At 38.8% G+C, this 25,156-nt stretch overlaps 1 pseudogene; it reads left to right on the plus strand.

The window, feature by feature from the left end:
* Window positions 1-5,546: 5,546 nt before the first annotated feature.
* On the plus strand, window positions 5,547-5,679 carry LOC130018740 (uncharacterized; annotated as a pseudogene).
* The last annotated feature ends 19,477 nt before the right edge of the window (window positions 5,680-25,156 follow it).

Consider the following 25,156-nt stretch of genomic DNA (forward strand, 5'->3'; position numbering starts at 1 on the left):
GAAGTTGTTAGAGGCATGGAATATAAGATTTCAACTATAACATGAATTCTTTTCCTAAGATTAAATAAAATGACTAAAGGAACATCAGAATATTTCAAGGACTTCAGGGAAAGTTTTACAAGGAGACTTTAGTGGGGAAACACATCAAAAAAATTCACATGACCTCTGCTCCAAGAATTTGCGAATTTTCCTAAGAAAGTTCTGAATTATTGCAATCCATGCCCCACTGCTGCACTTTTTGTGTTTGTGTGTGTTAGGGGTTATATAGCAGAAATTATAGCACCTTTAGATTGCAGAATTGCTGAAAGTTGTTCTGTCTTTGAGAGAAGGGTGCTTATGGAAGTGTGGATAAAAGAAATGTCATTGAAAAAGAATGCTAAAAAAGAAAGGTGAGAAAATAAAATATGAGTCTCCTTCTGACAGATGATATGAGAAATGGCGAGAAGTATAAAATATTAAAATAAAATATATTAAAATAAATATATTAAAATAAAATATTATGTCTGGCAAGAAAGGTTATCTTGCTACCTCTAAGGAATATTTATTAGTCAGAGGCTATTTAGTTTCAAGACACAGAAATTCGCTCAAGCTAGTTTAAGGTATCAAGGATTTATTTGTTCTAAGATCTAAAGTACTTCATAGAACCTAAGGGCAGGAAAACCAGTGTGAGATAAAAGAAAATAAATACATTGGGTCTCCGCCTCCCGTTCCTGGCATAGCATTTCTAAAACCCTTGTAACTTTTTAAAAGATAAAAACACTGGGAGCAATTCTCTGGTCTTTAAAGCGTATTCCTGACATAGGACATACTTTTGCAGTTTTCTGGGTAATAACACCATCTTTCGTCTTATTGGGGTGGGTCTGGGTACAGCTCTTGATAACTGCTGAATGAGGGTTGATGACCACAATAACAAATCATGATTAGATGTTTTGAAATCTTAGACTTTCCACTGTGCACCCCCCACCTCCTTCAGAGAGAAGAGAGGAGCTAGAAATGGAGTTAATAATTAATTTTGTCCACTTGAAGAAAGTTTCATAAAATCCCAATAGCAGAAGAGTCAGAGAGCTTTCGGACTGCAAAGCACATTCACTCATGGAGACCCTTGTTCTTAAAACCCACAGAGATCTTGTTATTTTATCTCTTCATCTGGCTGTTTCTCAGTGCCTTGACCATAGCCTTTGATAAATTGATAAATATATGGAAGTGCTTCCTCAAGATTTGTGAGCAACTCCAACAAATTAACCAACAATGTGAAGAGGGTTGTTGGTACCTCAGAATTTGCAACACAGATGGACAGAAGTCGTAAGAAACCTGGGAACAGACTACTTTAGTTTGACTTATGAAGTAGGGTGGGAGTAAATTTGTGTTCTCAGTCCTGAGCTGTAGGAGCTGGCACTCTCAAGAGAAAATTAGAATTTAGTTCAATTCCCACATAGAATATGTCATGGGGAATTTCTTGGTGTGGTGTAAGGTCCCTAGGGATCCTGAGAAAAATTCCAGAGCTAAACTCTGCTAATTAGTAACTCTTCATTATCTGTCCCCTCCCTGGTAAAGCCTTGAGATGTAAATTCTGTCTCCATTTGTTGACTCTTCCTAATTGGGATGTAAATTCTGTCTCTATTTGTTGACCCTTCCTTATTGGGATGTAAATTCTGAAACCATTTGTTGGCTCTTCCTTATCTGTTACCTCTGTTAGGAACTTTTCCCTTATCCGCCTCCACCAGAATGCAGGAGCCATGAGCTGAGAATCAAAGGGAGCCAGGTAATAACCAAATGTCTGAGTTACCAGATACCCACTAGCCACAATGCCTATGTACGTAAATGCCGATCTTTGAATCTATAGGCTAAGGAGTGATGTACTTTTAAATGGATTGGTTAAGAAAGTATATGTTGTTACAAATCTATTGGCTATGAAATGCGCGGGCTTTGCTGTAACGGCCAGTGAAGGCCTATGTAAGATCCCCTTTGAAGAAGTTTGGGGTCTTGCCTGACGGCCTGACCCTGGCTAGCCAGCTCATTAAACTACCTGCTTGCTGATTGCATTCCTGCGTGATCATTGCTTGCAGTCGGAGATCCAGAGTCGTGCCCTAACAATGTAGAGACAAAAGTTCTACACTTTTAATAAACAAAAGGGGCATAAGTGAAGTTTCTTCTGTTGAGTATAGTAAAAGTATACATAATAAAGAAAAGGTAGGAGAGACTGAAGAGGAAAACTCTTTCTTCCGTTATTTGAGGAGAAATGAGAGATTTTGATGCTGCTTAACCACCATCCAAACCACATATTTTTGCAGAACTGATAACAAGTCTACCTTCAAATCCTCCATATCTGCTCTCACATTACCTCATTCTTTTTGTGAAATACAAAGAGAATATATTTTTGCTATTTTTGTTATTCTCTGAATTTTGGTTCCATTTATCTGCTTCTCTTTGCAAAGTTCTTTTCTTCCAAGTTTTTATTATCCGAAGACTTGTACTAGCTGTAGAGAAATGATAGTCATTTACCATCTAAAACTGTAGTATGATGTAACCAAGTTATCAAATAATCTCTACATCCAAATTTCTTGTACTGAAATTCTGATTGATTCAATTGGGTGAGCTACCAATACTCTGTCTGACTATGTCCAGTCATGGACTGAAAGCAACCCAAAGGAATAAAGAGATGGGTTTAAAAAAAAATATCACTAACATGGAACAATGTGTCTGTGAGTGTGTCCATTCTCTCTGAGAATGGAAATGGGATCTTTATTTGGAATATCAGAAACGTTTCATCTATCTTTGTATAATCACTTCTGAGTCTGTAATTCTAGCTATGGGAAATATACCTTCAGGATGATAAAGCACCTGGGAACAGGAAATTATGTTCTACAAAAAAGTGCTTCATTACCACAAGAGAACTCTTGAAGGCATTAACCTTGTTAAAGTCTGGATAAAATAAAACAAAATAAAACATTGTGTTCAGGTGATGTGGCTTGACTAGCTCGCAGAACGTGCTGGCTTGTTTCTGGAGAAGAAGGAAGAATGAACTTGGAAAGTATTCAGTAAAATGAAGATTCTAAAAGTCCCTTAGCTGGAAGCACTTTCCCACCTTACTGGATGGATGGAAATTGAGAAACGCCCACACATTTCCCACTCATTGTATGAGTAGATAAGGGAGAATATCAATGTCATTAAAGCTTTTTCTCTCCTTCCTCTTTCTTTCTTTCTCCTTTCTTCCTTCCCTCCCTCCCTCCCTTTTTCTCCTTCCTTCCTTCCTTCCTTTCTTTCTTTCTTTCTTTCTTTCTTTCTTTCTTTCTTTCTTTCTTTCTTTCTGTCTGTCTGTCTTTCCTCCCTCCCTCCCTCCCTCCTTCCTTCTTTCCTTCCTTCCTTTTTCTTTCTCTTTCTTTCCTCCTCCCTCCCTCCCTCCCTTTCTTCTCACCGCCCCTCCCTCTCTCTCTCCTCTCCCTCCCTTCACTCCTCCATCCCTACCTTCCCCCTCCTTCCTCCCTCCCTCCCTCCCTTCCTTCCTTCCTTCCTTCCTTCCTTCCTTCCTTCCTTCCTTCCTTCCTTCCTTTCTTCCTTCCTTCCTCTTTTCCTCTCTTTTTTTTCTTTCTTTTGTTTTTTATGGGATGGGTGAGTGGGGTGAAGTGGTTGAGCACACCACACAGTTTTTAGGGCTTATTCCTGGTTCTGTGCTCAAGGATCACTCCTTATATAGTGCTGTGATTGAACCTGGGTAGGCATCATGAAAGGTAAGTGTTTCAATCCTCTTTACCCTACTACCACAAAAACTATAAAATGGAAACTAAAAACAAAAATCTATGCATCACTTTGTATCTTTGTCTCTCCCATTTATGTTCTGTCTCTGAAATTATTAGAATAATCCAAAACATTTATGATTTAGGATAGTTTGTAGAAAATGAAAACATTTAAAATGTAAGAGATTACTTATCTTTAAAATCACGATGTTGGCTGTAATGCTTTTTTGTTCTATATTTATTTATTGACTACTAGTTAAGGCTTGTTATCTACAGTTATTAAAATTTAACAATGGAAATTTATTCAGTGCCTGAATATATTTTCTAAAATTGTAGTTACAGAAGTTATGTATACTTTTGAAACTGGGAATTTAGATCTAAAAGTAAAATGCGCCCATGCCTCCTAGAAATTATGCTATAAGAAAATACATGTTGAGAAAATTGAAATATTTGCAAGTCTTTAGACTAAAAGGTGTTGACATAACATTTTTATAATCATTTATAATTTTGAAATTTACAAATTTAAACTTTAAATTTCTAAGGACTCCACAAAATTGAAGTAAATAGAAATCAGGTGAATAACTGAATGTAAAGAAAATAAAATGTGTATTTTTAATAAGGAAAAGCATAAAATTAATATTTTGTTAAGAAAATTCTGTCTATGTAAACTGGTAATTTTTTGAACAAGATAAAATAAACTAAGGCAAAATGTTGGTAACGGCAATCAAAGGACTGTCTGACCTTCAGAATAGATTCAGATGGGGCCAGAGAGATAGTGCAGTGGGTAGGGTATTTGTCTTACACGTGGCTGAATCAGGTTTGATCCCCAGCATCCTATCTGGTCACCTGAGCACTTCCAGGAGAAACTCCTGAATGCAGAGCCAAGAGTAACCCCTGAACACCACCAGAGGGGTCCCAGAAACCAAATAAATAAATAAAAAGACTCAAAAAAGCTAAAGCTTTTCATCCATTTTCTTTAAATTACTTAAAAATTACTTTAAGGATGCAAATTTTAAAAAATGGGCTGGAGCGATAGCACAGCGGGTAGGGTGTTTGCCTTGCACGCAGCAAATATGGACGACCTGAGTTCGATTCCTCTGCCTCTCTTGGAGAGCCCGGCAAGCTACTGAGAGTATCTTGCCCACAGGGCAAAGCCTTGCAATGGCAAGCTCCCAGTGATGTATTCGATATGCCAAACACAGTAACAAGTGTCACAATGAAGGCGTTACTGGGCCCGCTCGAGCAAATGGAAGAACAACGGGAGGACCATGACCGTGATTTTAGCATGCATTTTTCTGGGATAGTTACTGGATTCATTACTGATATTCCATACACTTCTATAAAACTTTAATCTTTTATGGAAAATAATATAAAAAACTGCTCATACTGCAGTTGCTCAAAACTTATTTGACTCCCTCTAAATGCTTCCAATGGGCAATTTTACTGTCATGAATGCCGAATTAAAAGACTGAAGTTTGAGGCTGGAATGATAGTACAGTGGGTAGGGCATTTGCCTTGCATGCGGCTGACCGGGGTTCCATTCCCAGTCCCCCATATGGTCCCCTGAGTAATGCCAGTAGTAATTCCTGAGTGCAAAGCTAGGAGTCGCCCCTGTGCATAGCCAGGTGTTAAAAATGAGAGACTGAAGCTTACATTTAAACAAACAAAAACTGGGAAAATACTAGGGTATTAACACTATTTTAGAAAAATTAAAGTTTATGCTTCGAGATGTTAAAAAAAATTGAGCGTCAAGTGGGACAGTGAGAGGTAAAATCACTGGAAAGGAAGTAAGTTCAATTAGAAATTATCCTAATACTTACCTGGCAGGGGAGATAGCATGATCATGAAGGTGGTTTTCCCAGGGCACGCATTCTCCATTGTACTCCGGATGTGCTGACCCCTGCGATTTCCCCAAATGTGGGAGTAGGATGCTGCATTAATGTTCTCCACTGATTAACTAAAAGAGAAATTATCCTAGACTTTTTATAATAGGAAAAAGTATATATATACCCTGAAACTCCTGGGAAGGAAAAATTTTACCTTTCCCTTAAAGTTAAAACTCTAATCTGTTAGGAAAAGAGACATATCAATAGAGCCATTGTCATATGAAAAATGTATTTTAAATACAGCACTGTAGCACTGTCATCCCATTGTTCATCAGTTTGCTCAAGTGGGCACTGGTAATGTCTCCATTTGTCCCTGCTGCATGCTAGTGTAGCCCAATGGCGTCTGCTCACTCCAGGAACACAAAGTGAGACTTGTTGTTATTGTTATTGGCATATCGAATATGCCACAGGGCACTTGCCAGGCTCTGTCGTGTGAGCAGGATATTCTCGGTAACTTGCCAGGCTCTCCGAGAGGAATGGAGGAATCAAATCCAGATCAACCGCATGCAAGGCAAATGCCCTACCTGCTGTGCTATCGCTCCAGTCCTATTTTAAATATATTTATCTTAAATATATGTAGATAATATGGGTATTAGGATTGTATAAAATTCCTAACGATATATTTTCTAGTAAATTCTGTGTATTATTCTATAATATTTTATACCACAAAATTGAGCAAAATTGCTCTAGAATTACGTCTTTAATGATAAGCACTTTGGAATCTTTAGAATTACGTCTTTAATGATAAGCATTTTGGAGTCTTAGCTTTACAAAGCTATTATTTATGACTTTTTAAAATTGAATCACATTGAGATATATAGTTACAAAATTGTTTATGACTGAATTTCAATCATGCAATATTTCAACACCCACCCCTTCAGCAATGCACATTTCCTGCCACGAGTGTGCCCAGTTTCCCTCCCCTGCCCCAGCCTGCCTTACTGGCACTTTTCTTTTAGACACTGTGGTTCGCAATACTGTTACTGTAAGGTCATCATGCATATCACTTTACATCCTTTCAGTACCCAGTTCTTTATTTATCATAGAAGTTAGGATTTTACAATACACAGAACATGGTGATCAAATAAAAAATATTTAAAAATTAATAAAATAAAACACACAGAACTTGGGCCAGAGAGATAATACTGCGAGTAAGAAATTTACTTTGCAGGTATCCAACACAGATTCTATCCCTGGCACTACATATATAGAACCCCCAAGCACCTCCAGGAGTGATCCTTGAGCACAGAGCCAGGAATAAGTTCTGAGCACCACTGGGTATGACACTAAAACTACAACAACTACCAATGCAAAGGATATAAGAAGCTTCACTCTTTGAAGGAAAGGGACAGACACAGAATGATGCCTCTCAGAAGGAGGATATCAAGAAACATAGGAAGGGAATAACAAATGGCCAAAGGCAACAGAACCTAAGAACTGATGTACATAACTGAGCTGATCATGACAAGGGCACCGGACAGGGGAACAAGGGTAAGCTGGGATGAGGGTGGGGACACTCTGGTGGAGGGTGCAGTGTTGAAATACTGTATGCATTAACCTTATCATTGACAGCATTGTAATATCCTTTATAGTATTATAAATCACAGTACCTAAAACTGGGCTGGAGCGATAGCTCAGCGGGTAGGGCATTCGCCTTGCACGCAGCCAACGTGGCCGACCTGAGTTCGATTCCTTCGACCCTCTTGGAGAGCCTGGCAAGCTACCTAGAGTATCTCTCCCAAATGGCAAACCCTGGCAAGCTACCCGTGACATATTCAGAATGCCAAACACAGTAACAAGTTTCACAATGTTACTGGGCCCGCTCAAGCAAATAGATGAACAACGGGGGGACCGTGACCTAAAATTAAAAATGCAATAATTTGAAAAAGATAGCAAGATTTTCTACATATTACTGAGGATACTATTGAGGGAAAATGTAGCTTTAATAACTTTCTGTTTGAAAAATTTTTCACTTTTTCAAGACAAGAATTTTTCCTTTTTGAACTGCCTGTGACTGCACAGTGTGGTAGATTGTGTTTTTTTGGTAATTGTTGTAGCACTTTAGCACTATAGCACTGTCCTCCTGTTGTTCATCAATTTGCTCGAGTGGGGACCAGTAATGTCCCCATTGTGAGACTTGTTGTTACTGTTTTTGGCATACCAAATACACCAGGAGGAGCTTGCTAGGCTCTGATGTGCGCATGAGATACTCTTGGTAGCTTGCTGGGCTCTCCAAGAGGGACGGAGGAATTGAACCTTGGTAGGCTGCGTGCAAGACAAACGCCCTATGTTTACTTTTTACACTCCCTGATAAGATCAGAATGTGGAAAAATGTATTTTTTAACTATAAGTATGTTTGTAGCCTACAAAAATTTTATCCCTGGCACTGCATATGGTCCTCTGAATACCACCAGGAATGATTCTTAAGCACAGAGATAGGAGTAAACCTTGAGCAGCGCAGAGTATGTCTCCCACAAAAAAAAAAACACAACTCTTCACAAAGATTGATTTTAGAGCCAGAGAAGGAAAATAGATAGAAAGCCAGAAACCTTGCCTACAGAGTTTCTGTTGACTAAAGGCAACAGAAATCTTTTAGCAGGGCCAGAAACCCCAAGACATTAGAGGAACCTCATGTCAGAAGAAATTAACCCCCAAAGAGAGAGAATTTCTACGAAAGAGGAGGTACATGGCTTCTGACCCTAAGAAGCCATTAAGAATGCATTTTAAAATGCATTAGCTAAGGGGCCTGAGTGATAGTACTTGGGTAGCAACTTCCCTTGCATGCAGGCAAGCTGGGTTGTATTTCTGGTGGCAAATAAGGTCTTCTGAGCTCCTCCAGGGATGGTCCCTTAGCACAGAGCCAGGTGTAAGATCTGATAAAACACCCCAGTCAAAAATACATCCAAAAAAAAATTACATCTACATGTCTATCTCTGTTTATGCTCTTCTCATGCAAAAATAACTGGCCAATTTACCATAGGACAATTTACAAACATATTAATTTTACTATAATCATTTTGTAAATTTAGGGCGAAGTGTTTTGGTAACAAAACATTTCACAAACATCAGATTCTGGTCATGGAAATTCCTTTTGAAATTTTTGTTCCAGTATCTGACTTTTTCTAGTGACCAACTATGCATTTCCAGACTAATATTTTCACTTTTGTTTACTTGCGTTGATTAAGCAATTTCCTCAAGAGTTTGTTCTATTTGACATAACCTCCATACTCCATGACACTGTTTAGTAGGAAGTACGTGGATTTGAGTCAAAATTATGGCAATAAACAACTGAGAGCAGGAACCCGAAACCAGCCCAAAATGAATTAAAATCTAGATTCAAAATTAAAACTAGCAACCTCCTTTGGGTTTCTGTTGATAGAATTGTAAAGGATTCCCTTCTTTTTCCTTCCCTACAAAGCCTGAATTGGGAATAATTGGGAATATAGCATGTGAATGAATGTCATATGACTCACATGATCAGCCCATAAGGAAAATTTTTGACTATCTTGGTGCCCAATCGTCAACAACCTGCTTTCTAAAATTAGGCATTCCAGCTCTCCTGTGTAAGCTACTTCTGGTGTTCATGTAGGCAAAATGGTTTCAGGAATATGAGTCTTCCATCTTCCAAAGTGCTGGCTTATGGTTAAAGAAACTCTTTTTCTATACATCTTCCTGCCTATCATTGGATTGGATTCATCAAAGGGTAGGCAATCAGACCTTTAAGTTACAGTGTCATATAGAGCTACCCAGAAAGATGCTGCATGCTGAAATTTCCAGAATTTTACAGAAGGAAGTAAAAAGGTAAGTCGGAAGTGATGGTGTATCTTTTTAAAATTAAGACCCTTAAATGTGATGCAGAAGTACTTATTTTAATTTGGTAAGTAATTTAATCCATTTATTTAAGCCCTGGATTTAAGCCATTTTAGTTTTAAAAAAAGGCTTAAAAACTCATAGAATTGCTATTATAAGATTACTCTAGCAGCAGGAGATATTGAAGAAAGGAATGATGAAAAACACAAAAACCTGGATAAAAATGGCAATAACCTTAGTTTGACATAATAAGATTTTAAGCTGGTAGAGAGAATAGATTTCAGGGTATCTGGATAGAATTTGATATACATCTATAGTAGGAATCAGGGTAATGAGTACAAATATATGTCAAGAACAGAAAAGAACTGTATAAATATACCTACAAAGGTCCCCAAAAATAAAGATGAACAGGATTATATTTGATACCGCATGTGAATTTAAATGATATCCATATGATAGGGTGACAATCTACTAGAAAAACCACATTTAAAGCTGAAAGAGACTAAAGCTTAGGGATACAGACCAAAGGAAAACCCTCCTTTTTTGATTATAATAAAAGAAAATGTGCTTGAGTTCCCATTAACAATGTTGGTAGTGAACACAGGTATGTATGAAGGACATAAAATTGCTTTCATCTATTTATTACATGTAATTCAGTTAATTATTTATTATAACAAGACATGTTCCTTTCACTTCCTCCTCCAAAAGAGCATATGCTATTCCTGCAGACTCAATCATGAGAATTCAGCTAGGACTAGGAAACAAAAATCAATCCACATTGCTGATCTTAAAGTGATTCCTCTCATTTCCCACAAAAGAAAAATGGGCACGACCTCACATAGCTGCCTTTCATGGTCCTTTGCTAAATTTTTGATTGTGTAATTTCCCCATTGCCTGCTGATTATGCGTGGCAAGCTGATTCAGAGGCCATTGTCTATTTTGAAATGAACCCCTAGAGTGCACTAATGGAATTTTATGCCATTAATGCTGAATAGAGTGGGATGAGAAATCGTTTTTTTTTTTTCCTGATCGTCTGCAAGTTGGTATCAGGGCTCAATGAGAGTACAAGTGGCTACTGTGAGAACATTCATGGAGATCCGATCCCTTCTTCTGTCCCTTCAGCCCCTGCTGTGAATTAATGTGGCTTACCTTGCCGTCTTTTTATCTTCCCAGGCTTCTTAAAGGTATCCACTCATTAGCTCTAATTTGTCAGGGTCAGTGAATCATCTGTCACCATGTCTATAGCCCACTTTATCCAGAATAAAAAAAGCCTCTTGCCATAGGGAAATCGGCTTTACAGAATGGAGTCCTATGCCTAATTCCCTTTGCGAGACTTTCCATTGCAGATTTTTATTGTCTGGTCCTCCTAACTCTTTGAAGTATTTGTTGATTTTTTTGCCCTGGAGGCAAAGAAGAAAGATGAGTCACAGACTGCATATTCTTTTGCCTTGCTACTATGCAAATCACTCTTCAACTGCTATCCACTCTACCCAACAAGAGTGAAATCTGAGACAAAAGTTTGTCTCTCAGGGATGTCTGGATGTTTGTCCCTGCACACCTATTTTCAGTTATTGGTGTTCAGAGTGAGCTGAACTCTTCCCTTTTTTTCCCTAAGATTTAAGACCATGTTTGCTTTCTCCATTTACAAAATTCCTTTGCAACACAACAACCTTTTTCTTTTTTTTTTTTTGCATCACACCCGGCAATGCTCAGGGGTTACTCCTGGCTCATGCACTCAGGAATTGCTCCTGGCGGTGCTCAGGGGACCATATGGGGTGCTGGGAATCGAACCTGTGTTGGCCATGTTGGCTGCGTGCAAGACAAACGCCCTACCCGCTGTGCTATCGCTCCAGCGCCTGCAAACCAACAATCTTACTGCTTCCTAAAACTTCTTACAAATTGGTTTTATCTATATATTTTTTTCCTGATGTGGATGACAGAAAAGAAATGAAAAAGGGGAAATGGGAACTGTCATCTGTAGTTTTTCCTAAACATTAGCAATCTATTGAGGTCAGAAAGGAGTGGGGAAACACAAGGCCAACCACAGGTGAGAGTTGCAGGGGTGGGAAGAGGGAAGATGCAAAGAATCAAGGATGAATAAAGGACATTATTCCCACTCTCTGGACTCCGGGTTATCCAACAAAAGTCTCCCAATCTCTCCCAGTCCTCAGTTCTTGACATTTTTTTTAAATTATTGAGTCACTATGAGATACTTACAAAACTATTCATTGTTAGGTTTCATTCACACAGCATTCCAACACCAATCCCACTACATTTCCCATGACTAATGTCCCCAGTTTCCCTGCCACTGTCAATCCCCCCTCTATGGCAGACATGTTCCTTCTCTCTCTCTCTCTCTCTCTCTCTCTCTCTCTCTCTCTCTCTCTCTCCCTCTCTCTCTCTCTCTTCCTCTTCTCCTTGTGGGCACTATGGTTTACAATAAAGTCATCTTCAAGGATGAAACACTGCTGACCAAGCAAGTGGAAGCAAAGAAAAACAAATGGGAGTACATTAAACTAAGAAGCTTTTACACCACAAAAGAAATGGCGATTAATAGACGAAGACAGCCCACAGCTTAGGAAAAATTATTTCTGCAATACCCGTCTGATAATGGGTTAACATTCAAGCTATATAAGGCATTGGTTGAACTCAATTGTTAGTTTCTGACTTTTAACAACAAATTTAGTCATGTGAAACAGAACGGTTTACTTCAGCCTTTTTTTCTTCTACTCTGGAAAGGGTGAAAGGCTCTGATCTAACCTCCTGAGAAACAACTTGAGGGTATAAACACTATTAATACCAATTCACAGACAAGAAAACGAAGGTCTAAAGATGGAAAATAATTTGTCTAAGATCACAGAGACATTAAATTTAAAAGAAATTTAAAATCCAGGAATTGTGTGACTTGTGTCCCTTCTGCACTATTGCAAGGATTTAAAATTAATGCGAATCTTAAAATTAAAGATAAGGTAAAATTATATATGTGAAAATTGAAAACCCAGTGGAGTGATAAGTTTAAATACATAGATATAACAAATATTAATTCATGGTGATACAATTATAAACTATACATAATTTCTTAAATCTCAAAAAATAATAGCACCAATTAAGTGCTCAATTGTATAGGAAAGATCTGTGTTCAGGGAATACTTGAAATAATACTAACATTTAGACAATTTCATTTTGGGTTGGAAAGGTTATTTAATGAAGTAAGGTGGGAAGTAGAATAAAGGTTGTCACTTACCTATATACATTTTTCTATTATTCAGAGAGCAGTAAAATTAAAATAATATATTTATGCACGTAGAAAATTGAATTTAAGATATATTCAATTTCACAGAATGAAAGTGAAAACATAATTGGGAAATAATAACCTCATAAAATAGTAAATGGATTTCTGTGCTAATTGCTAACTAAAAGTGGACATCTCCATCCCCTCAGACACATATACTACAGCAACACATGGAGTTTAGTGCATCTCTTTGCCAACTTTTCACCTCCTCTGAATAACTTCTCAGTTAAATTATCTTTTGCTAGTTCGGTGTCTGTGGAAGGTAGGATGATGGGAACAAGATGCCTCATTCAATGACATGCCCCAGATACATGGCTCTAGATACATTAGGATGATTTCACGGCAGCATGGCACAATCTGTGAACACTGACAAACATTTCACTCTTCCAGGGTATGTAGGCATTGGAATAGGTTTCCTTATATTGTGAATAAACATATGAATGTTATGGACTCGACCTCCACCAGCTCCTTTCAACTACATAGTAAGAAGGGGAAAGGGAATCGTATACATATACACATGCATATGTATCTATGCTGTATGTAAATATACAAATATATGTGTAAACGGCATACAAAGGTATATACACATATGAATATTAATATAAACAAAATGAAAGGAGAAAAGACGTTTTAATCTGCTAAAATAGAGATATTAAAACAGATCTTTGAGAGCCAAAGAGCAGTTTTGAAAGTTAAGTGTTCACCTCGCCTGCCGCTAACACTATTCCTGACATTGCAAATGGCCCAAGTACAGCTCGGAATCACTGGAGCACAGGGTCAGGAATTGTCTCTGAGTACTTCCTGGTGTAGCCCAAACACTCCCTTAAAATAAAATAAATCTTTGAAATGACTGTTTCTGTAAGCTCTGCACAAGCAGACATCTCTGGGGATTGGAATTTGTCTGCTGTACTGATAGATGTCGAGGAGAGCTGTTGATTCACTTTAGGCAAAAAGGTTGGAACGTTCTGTACCCTGAACAAATGCACACCACTGCCTTCCTTTCAAATATTCTACATTAAATCATACTGTCCCTAACCTCCAGAAGGCATGGCATCTGGACATATACAAATGTATACAGTGACTGTAAGACTTTATCTTACAAAGGGAAGGAAAGATGTTTAATCTCAAATAATTTTTTTAAAACTCACTGGCACATGGAAAATAGGTGAAGCGAAGGGAAATAGGAGATTTCCCAGAAAGGATGTATGGGAATGGGAAGAAATGAGAATTTATGAGAAAATCCAGAAATTTTATTATTAGGAGTAAATAATAAGTAAATAAGGGCTGGAGCGATAGCACAGCTGGTAGGGCGTTCGCCTTACACGCGGCCAACATGGCCGACCCGAGTTCGATTCCTCCGCCCTTCTCGGAGAGCCCGGCAGCTACCGAGAGTATCTCACCCGCACGGCAGAGCCTGGCAAACTACCCGTGAGGTACTCGATATGCCAAACACAGTAACAACGAAGTCTCCAATGGAGACGTTACTGGGCCCGCTCGAGCAAATCGACAATCAACGGGAGGGCCTTTACCTTTACCTTTACCTTTACCTTTAGGAGTAAATAAAACAAAAGAGACCTTGAGAAAGACTGGAAATGATCTTTTTAAAGATGAAAGACAATCAAATAAAACCAATGAGTGCTTAAGAAGTACAGAATAAATATTTTTATAGAAAATAGATGTCTTCATTCTCGTTTGTTTCCAGGTATCTTTAGATTTCGTCTTTGACTTCCTTCCTGACCCACTTATTGTTCAACATTGAGTTGCATGGTTTCCAGGTGTTTGATTTGTTTCTCGATGTCTTTGTGTGATTCGTTTCTATCTTGAGCGCATTGTGGTCTGAAAAGATTGTTGCTACTACTTCTATCTTTCTGATTCTCTTGAGATATGTTTTGTGTCCTAGCACATGGTCTATTTTTTAGAATGTTCGATGTGCACTGGAGAAGAATGTGTATTCTTTGTTTTGGGGGTGTAAAGCGCTGTATAAGTATCTTAGCCCTCTGTCTTGTATTTCTTCCTTCAAAGCCAGTGTTTCCTTGTTGAGTTTTGTTCTTGTTGATCTATCCAGAGGTGATAAGGCAATGTTGAAGTCTCCAACTACTATTGTGTTGCTAGCAATGTCATCCTTAAAATCTGTTAGCAGTTGTTTTATGTATTTAGCTGTTCCCTCATTAGGTGCATATACATTTAAGAGTGTGATACCTTCCTGTTGTGTGTATCCTTTGATAAGTAGAAAATGGCCTTGGCTGTCCCTTCAAATCTTTTTCAACCTAAAATTGATGTTGCCAGATATTAGTATGGCACCCCAGCTTTTTTGAGGGAGCTGTTTGCTTGCAGAATTTTTCCCATCCTTTAACTTTGAGTCTATGTTTGCTCTGATTGTTCAGATGTGTTTCTTGTAGACAGCAGAATGTTGGTTTCAGTTTCTGGATCCATTTTGCCACTCTGTGTCTCTTGATTGGTGCATTTAGACCATTGTCATTGAGAGACATTACTGTCATGGGGTTTTGTGCCATCTTTCTGTAGGGGTTGGTTGTGTTTCTAAGTAATTTCCTTTTTATCTTACAGGAGCCCCTTTAATTCTTCTTTTAGAATTGGTTTTGAGTCTATGAAGTTCCTGAGCTGTTGTTTATCTACAAAATGGTGTATAGTTCCATCGAGTTTGAGTGAGAGTTTAGCTGGATAAAGTATTCTTGGTGAGACGTTCAGTTCATTGAGTTTTTTCACTATATCCCACCATTGTCTTTGGGCTTGGAGGGTTTCCTCTGATAGGTCTGCTGTGAGTCTAAGGGGTGCTCCTTTGTATGTGATTTCCTTCTTTGACCTTGCTGCTTGCAATATTGTGTCTCTGTCCACAGCATTCATTGTTCTGACTATGATATGCCTTGTAGAGTTTTTATTATGTCTCTTTTTGCTGGCACCCTTCTTGCTCCTTGGATATGGATGTCTGCACTCTTTAACTCTGGGAACTTTTCAGCAATGATTTCTTTGACTGTGGCTTTTTCATTGGGGTTGCCTCCCTGTCCTTCTGACACTCCGATGATTCTAGTGTTGTTCCTCTTGGAGTCATCCCCTAGGTCTCTGATTCTCCTTAGAGCTATTTTGAGATCTTTTCCCATTGTTTGTCGTTCCCTATGCGATTTCTGTTGTTCATCTTCAAGCTCACTGATCCTATCTTCAGATGTATTCATCCTACTGGTGAGGGCACCTACTGAGTTTTTAATTTCGTTTACCAAATCCTTTATTTGTGACACTTCTTTTTGTAGTTTTTTCATTTCTGCTCTCATTTCTTTCTGTATTTTCTCAACTAATGTTCTATTGTTTCTTTCATTTCTTCCTTTAGTTTTCTGGATATTTCCTCCATTGATTTTTTGAGTAGCTCCTTGACCATCCTCTGCATTTCATCTCGGAATTCTTTATCGGAGAAAGCATATTTGTGGATAACCCTGGTTGGGGATGCAGAACTCTTTTCTTTGTCCTCTCCTTGTAGTGGAGATTTGCGCTGTTTCTTCATGTTGTTTTGGTTGTGTAGTGTTGAAACCCTGGAATTCACTATCAATGTTCCCTCTTATCTTAGGAAAGGATTCTGAATAGGGAAGGTCGATGGTGGTCATGTTTCTTCCTTTCTAGAGTCTGAGCTTCCATTCAGACATTATTCTTTGGCTTATGATATGCATCTAGTGAAGTGTTGTAGGAGGTACTCTTTTAATATTGGGCTTAGCTTCTAGCATACTTTTGCTAGAATTGGAGTAGGCAGTGGATAATTGTTGTAGTTGAGGTGGCCAGGAACTTTTCTACAGAATTTGGTGATAAAGGCTGTGATGAAAGTCCAGAGTGCTGGGAGTGTGGAATATAACTGTGGCTGTGTGAGCGGCCGCCTGCCCCAAGAAGGCCACGTCAACTTTTGAGAAGGTCACACCCACTTTTGAGGAGGCCACGCCCCTACAGTGGTGGCCACTACTCCAGCCAATCCAGATGCTATTGGTGAGGACCAGCGACTAGTTGGGCTGGTGCTCACTGCGGAAGTGAAGACGAGTGCCCCTGGCCTGGGTCCTGGCAGCGGCTGGCTTTCTGGGTCACATGTTTGGTGGGGGAGGGTGCCAAGCAGGAACAGACTTGTTGGTGAAGGGCAGCGACTAGTTGGGCTGGCACTCACTTTTTAACACTTGATTTTTAAGAGATTTTATATTCATATGCAAACAATTTATTTTCTTGTGCAAACTCTTCCTCTGAACATGTGACAAAAGAGGCTTCTCTGGTGTTGGTGTCCTTGTCAACACAAACTTGGCAATGAGCATTGATTCATTCCAATGCCTAACAAACTGAATCAGATGATTATACTTGAATAGATGTGTCTCACTGCCAGCAGTTTCTATCTTTGCTGTCTACACACCAACATCCAATTACGGTGAAGAAGAAATTGAGAAGTTCTACATGGAGCAGGAGAAGTTCTATAAAGAAGACCACACCTTCTATAAGATATTGTCAATGATTTTAATGCCAAGATAGGACCGAGAAGATTGGCCGAAGAAGTCCACATCAGGACCCATGGCCTAGAATGGAACAAACAGGGTGAGAGACTATCTGAGTTCATCATGTCAACCAAGACTGTCCATGGTAACTCACAATTTCAGAAGGCTGAATCTAAACATTGGACATGGGAGTCTCCAGTTAGACAGTTACATGATGAAATTGATCACACCGTATTCAATCCATGGTTTTGGCTGATCGATGTTGCTATTGTCTCAAAATTCCAATCGGGATCGGACCAACGTCTCCTTCATGCAAAATTCTACTTCACAGAGCAGGGAGAAAGGGCTGCAAAGTTTAAGAAGAGAACTCCCAGAACGACCACCAACTGGGAGCTCTTTGGCACTATTGCAGCAACATGGGAAGATGCCCTCGTTGACAACATTGACGAAGAATACAATGGACTGGGTTAGCACCTACATGATTGTGCAAAGAATGCCTAGAGAGAGAAAGCCACAAAAAAGCCACCTGTCTTCAAAAACTCTTAAGCTCATTCACCCATGTGGCTTGGCACAAGCCTCAATGCCCTCCTGTTTTTCGCAACTACAAGACCAAGATGACTGCCTTCTGATGTTCTGATGAATGTATCACATCTTCCAGGAGGGCAATGGAGAAGACTATCCATGACTTCTACTCAGATCTCTTCAAAAGCCACATCCACCTGCCCACATACCAAATTCTCCCTTCCAAAATCTAACACTCCATTTCGTCGGTAAAAAAGAGAACAGCACCTGACCCAGACAAGGGCGGACCCGAACACCTGAAGAATCTGCCATCAGTACTCATCAATACACTGGCTGAGCTCTTCACACGCTACCTGTTTGAATGCAAGGTTCTGTCCCAATAGAAAATCAGTAGGACCGTTCTACTGTGCAAGAAGGAAGACATCCACAACATTGGCAACTATTGCCCCATCTGCCTGTTGTCTGTCCTCTACAAGCTGTCACTCGAGTCATCCTGAATAGGATTGGCAGAACACTAGATGAAGGACAACCATACGAGCAAGCCAGGTTCCAAAAAGGATTCAGCACGATTGACCATATTCACATGGTAACCAAGCTCATTGAGGTTTCTTGGGAGTTCAAGATGCTGCTCTGTCTAACGTTCATTGATATAAAGAAGGCCTTTTATTCTGTTAAGACAGAAGCAGTCTTCGAAGCCCTACCTAAACAGGGCATTCAAACTCAATACATCAGGATCCTCTGTGAGCTGTATTACGGATTCACTACCAGGATCTCACCATTCTACAAGGAAGTGATCATCCATGTCAAGAGAGGCGTTCGGCAGGGTGATACCATTTCACCAAAATTCTTCAGTGCCACCCTCGATAACGTCATGTGGCAACTAGAATGGGAAAGAATGATGACATCATTCTAATAACATCACACATTAGCCAAGCGGCATGAATGCTGGCAAACTTCAACCATGTGTGTGGAAAGGTAGGACTACAGCTGAATCTCACAGACAATGTTCATGAGAAATGGACTTATTCATGATGTTTCATTCGCTCTCAAATGAATGAACACCTCCAAATGCAGCAGTTATATGTACTTAGTTTGAGAACTCAACATAACAAATGACCTGACACTTGAATTGCACAAGAGGAAGAGAGTGGCTTGGAACACCTTCAAGGGTGTTGAAGAAATAGCTAAGAGGAAAAGAACCTCCAGCTCCGGGCACATCTCTTCAACTCCTCCGGGCACATCTCTTCAACTCCACAGTTCTTCCTGCATTAACATACACCTCAGAGACCGGTGCCCTATGAAAACAGGACAAGAATGTTATTCGGGTCTCACAAAGAGGAACTGAATGATCTATGCTTGGAGCATCATGCTTCACTCAAGTGAGAGAAAGAATCAGGAGTTCCAACCTCCCTCAATGTTCGAGAATCAGTGACGCTGCCTTGTTTGCCAAAGCATCAAAATCAGATGGGCTGGACACATAATGCGATTTGGAGACGACCGCTGGACTAGAGCGGTTACCATCTGGATTCCACTGAACATCAAAAGATCATGTGGCCGCCCACCTACAAGATGATCAGACTTTGTCAAGACTCAGAATGATTGGTTTGAGACTCTTTGTGTTCCTGGAGTGAGCAGAAGCCACTGCGCTACACTAGCACAGGATAGGGATGAATAGAGATGTTCCTGGCACCCGCTCAAGCAAATCAGTGAGTAAAGGGAAGTCAAGTGATCAAGTGATGCAAACAATAAAACAGATGTTTGAGGAAAACCTCTAAGATTCTTCTCAATTCTGTGTACACTCACACTGGAGTGTTAAGTTAAGTGCTATTATAATACATTGCAAGTTCCCTACAGCAATTTTGTCAGTGGTTAATGCCCCAAGTCTGACTCTTCTTTCTTTCTTTGTTTATTTGCTGAAAAATCTTATGGAGAGACTATTAACTTTTCTGTGCTTTAGTTTCTTTGAGTATGAAATGCATGCAATAGAAATAGCTCTTACCTCATAAAGAAATTGTGTGAACAAATTGAGTGTTATGTAGACCTTAATATAGTTCCTTGAATACATTATAGAATGTAATCATGAAGGTCATGTTGGTGATAGTAATAACTTATTCATTACAGATAAGACAATAATGAGCATTGATATCTTTCAGTCCTATTTCAATATCAGATCACAGTAGGGGACTACCTGTAGAAATGAGCAGTTTTAAATAGTTTACCTGAATAATATCATAGTGTTAAAGATGTTAACAATCAAGGAGGTTGCAAAGTATCTGAGCATCAACTTTTGTTCCATGACCTTTCCCCTTTGGTCCTTGCATTCTCAAGGGAAATGTGGGAAGTTACATTAATCCCAATGCCAAATAATAATAATAGAAGGTGATAACAAGGGCTGATACCACTTCCTTTGTACCATTGGTGATACGATTAAACCTTCTAATCTACAAATGGTGATGTTGGGTCATTGTCAATCCAAGCTGACTATCCAAGGCTATGAAAGAATTGCTCTTTGTTCAAAGATTTGTTGTCACTTATGCATTCTGGTTACAGTATGACAGAAAGCATAATGTTACACATCTGAACTATTAAAAGATATGACTGAATAGTTGCTTAGTTCTAAAAAAATGTGTAAAATATCCAAATGCTAAACCATCTAATCTTGTGGGAGAATTTACTTTGTTGACAATTTTCAAAGAACCTAATCAAATCCCTATACCTTGATCCCTTCTACTTTAAATTTGTATTAACATAGATACAGGTTATTGATAAATGTCAGCTCAATTCTAATACTTCTTGAAGAGTAGGTGATTTAGACTTTCACCAAGATTTATTTTTTATTTTTATCTTTTCTTCTGATTTGTCTGTAAATCATATGACACAGCAAAATTTAGAGTTGTTTTTCTTAACTTGGGCTGGAATGATAGCACAGCGGTAGGACGTTTGCCTTGCACGTGTCCAACATGGCCGACCCGAGTTCGATTCCTCTGCCCCTCTCGGAGAGCCTGGAAAGCTACTGAGAGTTTCTTGCCTACACGGCAAAGCCTGGCAAGCTACCTGTGACGTACTCAATATGCCAAACACACTAACAACAAGTCTCACAATGGAGACGTTACTAGGCCCACTCGAGCAAATCGATGAACAATGGGAGGACAGTGACAGTGACAGTTTCTTAACTTGACTGAACATCAGAATAATCTGTGGAAGGTTTAAAATTCCTAATACCAGGTCTCACACCATATACCAATTAAATGAGGGTTTCTGGGATTCTGATTCAATTCAGTACCTGTTAGTGCTTCCCAGATGATTCCAATGTGCAGACAAGATTTAAAATTAAGGTTTTTGAACATTGCCATTCGATCTTGCCAAATATTACTCAACTTTTTGTGTGTAAAGATGCATGTATTCTTAGAAACTATTATATACTTATAAACTATTATATAGCTATAGTTATAAAATATAAAATATTACCATCTTAATTAGAAAGGATTCTACTTTTTGTTTCTTCTATTTTGTTTTGTTTTGTTTTGTTTTTGAGCTGCATTTGGTGGATCTCAGGGCTTATTTGAGATCAAAAAGTGTCAGCTGCTCACAACGCAAGACCCTTATCCCAGGTACAACCTCTCCAGCCAATCTGTGTTTTAAGTTCTATGTTCTATGACCCTAGCACAGATGACTAAATGCAAAGTGAGATATGTGCAGACTTATATTATTAGCCAAAGCAAGTACAAGGCAGGTTCAGAAATCCAGTGTATAATAGACTATTCCTCTTAAGTTGTTGATATCCAAAGTCATATTACCAAAGGCATGAATACAAGAAATGCAACCATTTCACAGCAGATTGACCACTTCCAGTAGACTGCATCCATACACATATTTTATCACATAATTGTCACAATATTTTAATGAAATAATGAAGTGTTAACAAAAAATTATTGAAGACAAAGACATTGAGGGATGCATGGGGCATGCTTCACTTTGCAAATAAGTATTTTAACTTCCGTTAGCAGTAGAAGATATAATCAGTTACCAGTTTTGCAGAAGAAATGTATTAAATGCAAATCTGCTGATTTTTGCAAGATTGAGGTAATTTTTCAAAGATGATATGGCATTAATTTTATTTAAATCCCATAGTTTTTTTTCACCACCAATTTTGACCCTTTTATTATATTCTGGGGCTGGAGCGATAGCACAGCAGTAGGGCATTTGCCTTGCACGCGGCCGACTTGACTGACCCGGGTTCAATTTCTCCAGCCCTCTTGGAGAGCCCGGCAAGCTACCGAGAGTATCTCACCCACACGGCAAAGCCTGGCAAGCTACCCACGATGTATTTGATATGCCAAACACAATAAGAACAAGTCTCACAATGGAGGCGTTACTGGGCCCACTCGAGCAAATCTATGAGCAACGGGAGGACAGTGTAGTGTAGTGCTATTATATTTTGACATTGTGGTATATATAGAGTTGAAAACTGGCGCTTATATTCAGGTCTAGCTCAAACCTTGGAGATGGGCTATGAGGATTATGCTCATTTAGCCTTTTGGGAGAAATTTCCTGCTGACCTAGTTAATTGAGGTTGCAAAGAAGACTATCAAACCTCTACCTCTACTGAGATAATTATGTAATGCCATTTTGTGTATTAAAGCCACTGCAAAAAAAAAGTTAACTTCTATAATGGGATAAAAGTACATAACAAAGAGAGGGTACTGTGTTTCTAGCTAGACACCAGTCCCATTCAACCTGCTGTGCCATTTCTCCTCCATGCTTCTCTAATCTCATTAGTTAAAGCACAATCCTCACCCACTCCTTACAGAACCTACAGGGAAAGCTCTATTTTTGTATGAGTAGCGAGAACTGCCTTTTCAGCATAGCAGAGCAAGTGAGCCAAATAGTATCTCACATGAAATCATGCTCAATTTAAAAATCTAATGCCAAGTCTTACTTTTCTATATTAGAATGTATGTTATGGGAAAATGGTGTAAAGTATGTTAATATTCTTTCGCATTTATTTAACATCTTTTATATAAAACATTCAATGGCATGTAAACTTGAGCTTCTTACTGGAGAGTGAACTTATCTTTTCTGAGCTTCTGGGTCATACTTCACCAAGATTTACACAGAGCACTGGACATTCAAGAAAGTTGTATGTCATGAGTGGGATACCTAGTCTCAAGCTTTATTTCCTGTGATAACTGTGGGTTTTTTAGTAGAGTGCTGTGGGTACTGGACTAGTTCAGAGCATAAACTTAGCCGCAAAATAGTCTAGGATAATGGGAAACTGACGTCCTTCAAAAGATGTATCTCTGAGCTAGAGAGATAGGAGAGACAGTAAAGTGCTTTTGGATTGTATGCAAAGTAAGTAGTAAGTAGATCCAATTTCTAGCACCATATTTGGTCCTCTGAGCCTCACCAGAAGTGAACACAGAGCTAGGAGTAAGCCCTGAGCACTGTCAGATGTATGGAGGCAGGGGCAGGAGAAAGGATATATTTGAAACTCTCTCTTGTTGTGTGGAAATACACTGCTGAGTTTGAACTTCTGTTTCTGCCATATGCTAAGTACTATTGTACACACGTTGAAAAACCTCACTGTGCCTTTGCATACTAATCGCTGAATGGGAATAAAAAATATTATGTCACTGTGAGAATTAATTTTAAGAAAATTTAGTTATTAACATAAGATATCTATGTCGGTGCCTGGAATGTAATAAGTACCTAATTATTATTAGCTATCATTGTTCAATAAATAGTGAAAAGGAAGATATATTATGTTAATAGGATATATCTGATAACATCTGATATTAAATGGAAAAATTTCTAGGGGAATAGAAGACAATAATTAGTGCCTAAAGAAACATTAGTAGATACTCTTTTCTTTACAAAAATTCCATCTAAATTGTTTACTGCAGAAGTTTATTTCTATACACATACATGGATTTTTATAATTCTTTCCCATAGGAAATTCTCCATTTAACATGATTTATACTCTGACTATATTTATATATTATTTATATAAGCCTAGAATTATCAATTATGATGATTTTATTAAATTTATGCTCCTAATTTATTTTTAACTTATTTATTTAAAATTATTCATGGATTCCCTCAAGCTAAAAATTAAAATAGTATCTATATTATGCCCCTAAAAGTTTAATTATTTCTAAGAAAGTATATTAAGTATTGGAACTCTCCAAACTATGCCTTGCAGTAGAAGAAGAAAAAGGAAGAGGGTTTGATTTCAGAGTTCAGTTTTGATTTGGGTTTGATTTTGGAATGGGGTTCAAATCTCAGCTCCTCCAAGAAATAATTTCACTTCTTTGATGATTTGATTGTCCTAGTCTGTGACTGCTCTTACTTCTATAATAGAGAGGGGACAGACAAGTGACAGCAGGGAAAGAAGCTGGGTGAGTGAATCTGAAGGCGAAACAGGAGCCCAAAGGGAGCCTTATGAAGACATTGTTTTGAGAAGTGTAAAGTCAATTAATGCTTTTTCCCTTTCTGACTGGCTCTTCACCAAGTCCTTCTGTGGGGCAATTTTTCATTATGCTTTTCAGCCTTGTTAGACTTATTTAATAGAAAGAGCAGACACAGGCAGAGAAACAGCATGGTCAAATTGCTTTTCCCAGAATGAACCTTGTCTACCCTCTTTCTTTCAGATCTGGGTAAAGTAGCCACGCTCCTTGGGGGCACGAGAACACTTTCTTTCTGCTCTCCAGCTGGGGGTAAGACTCCTCACACACTCAGACGTCTCTTTCTGCTTCCTCTCCTCTAGCCCCTCCAAGGTTTTTTCTTAATGGAGAAGGTGAACATGAAAGAAAATGAGAACGGCCCATAAATATTTCAAAGCAAAAAGCCAAGGGGGTCCATTAAACCTTCACACTCTTCTGTAAATGGAGAAAGAGGTTTGAATAATGAAATTCTCAGAGGTACTAAGGTGATTTTACAGCAAAACAAGCAGATAAAAAATAAGAGGCTTAGACCATGACACAAAGGTTCCATTTCCTCTCCACCCTTCTCTCAGTCAATTGTGTTTACAAATCTCCAGCATGCATGTGTCTATACCAGAAGAGGTGTGGAATGTGAGGTAGTCCTTAGAGGCAAACTTGCCTCATTCAAGAGTTTCTGGTTGGAAACTGATTTCTCACAATGACTGTCTGCAGTTACTTGAATGATCCTTTATCTCCTTGTCAAGATGGAAGAAAAGTTAATATCAGGGAGGCTGTAACAGCATTTTAGAGAAATGAGAATTAAATGTGGCAAGGCACAAAAACACCAGAGCACAAGACTAATTTATTGTATATTCTTCTGTTTTTCTTCCATTCATATAAACTATTTTCTACCAATGTCTTTCCAACCCGTTGCTGGGTAAGGCCACTGCTTAATCAGTCTGGTTGGTGGTCAGCCTGGCACTTCCCGTGGCAAGCCGCCAGCATCTGCTTGGCAAAGGCA

This window comes from Sorex fumeus, unplaced genomic scaffold, assembly GCF_029834395.1.
Source record: "Sorex fumeus unplaced genomic scaffold, SorFum_2.1 ptg000265l, whole genome shotgun sequence".
Lineage (NCBI taxonomy): Eukaryota > Metazoa > Chordata > Mammalia > Eulipotyphla > Soricidae > Sorex > Sorex fumeus.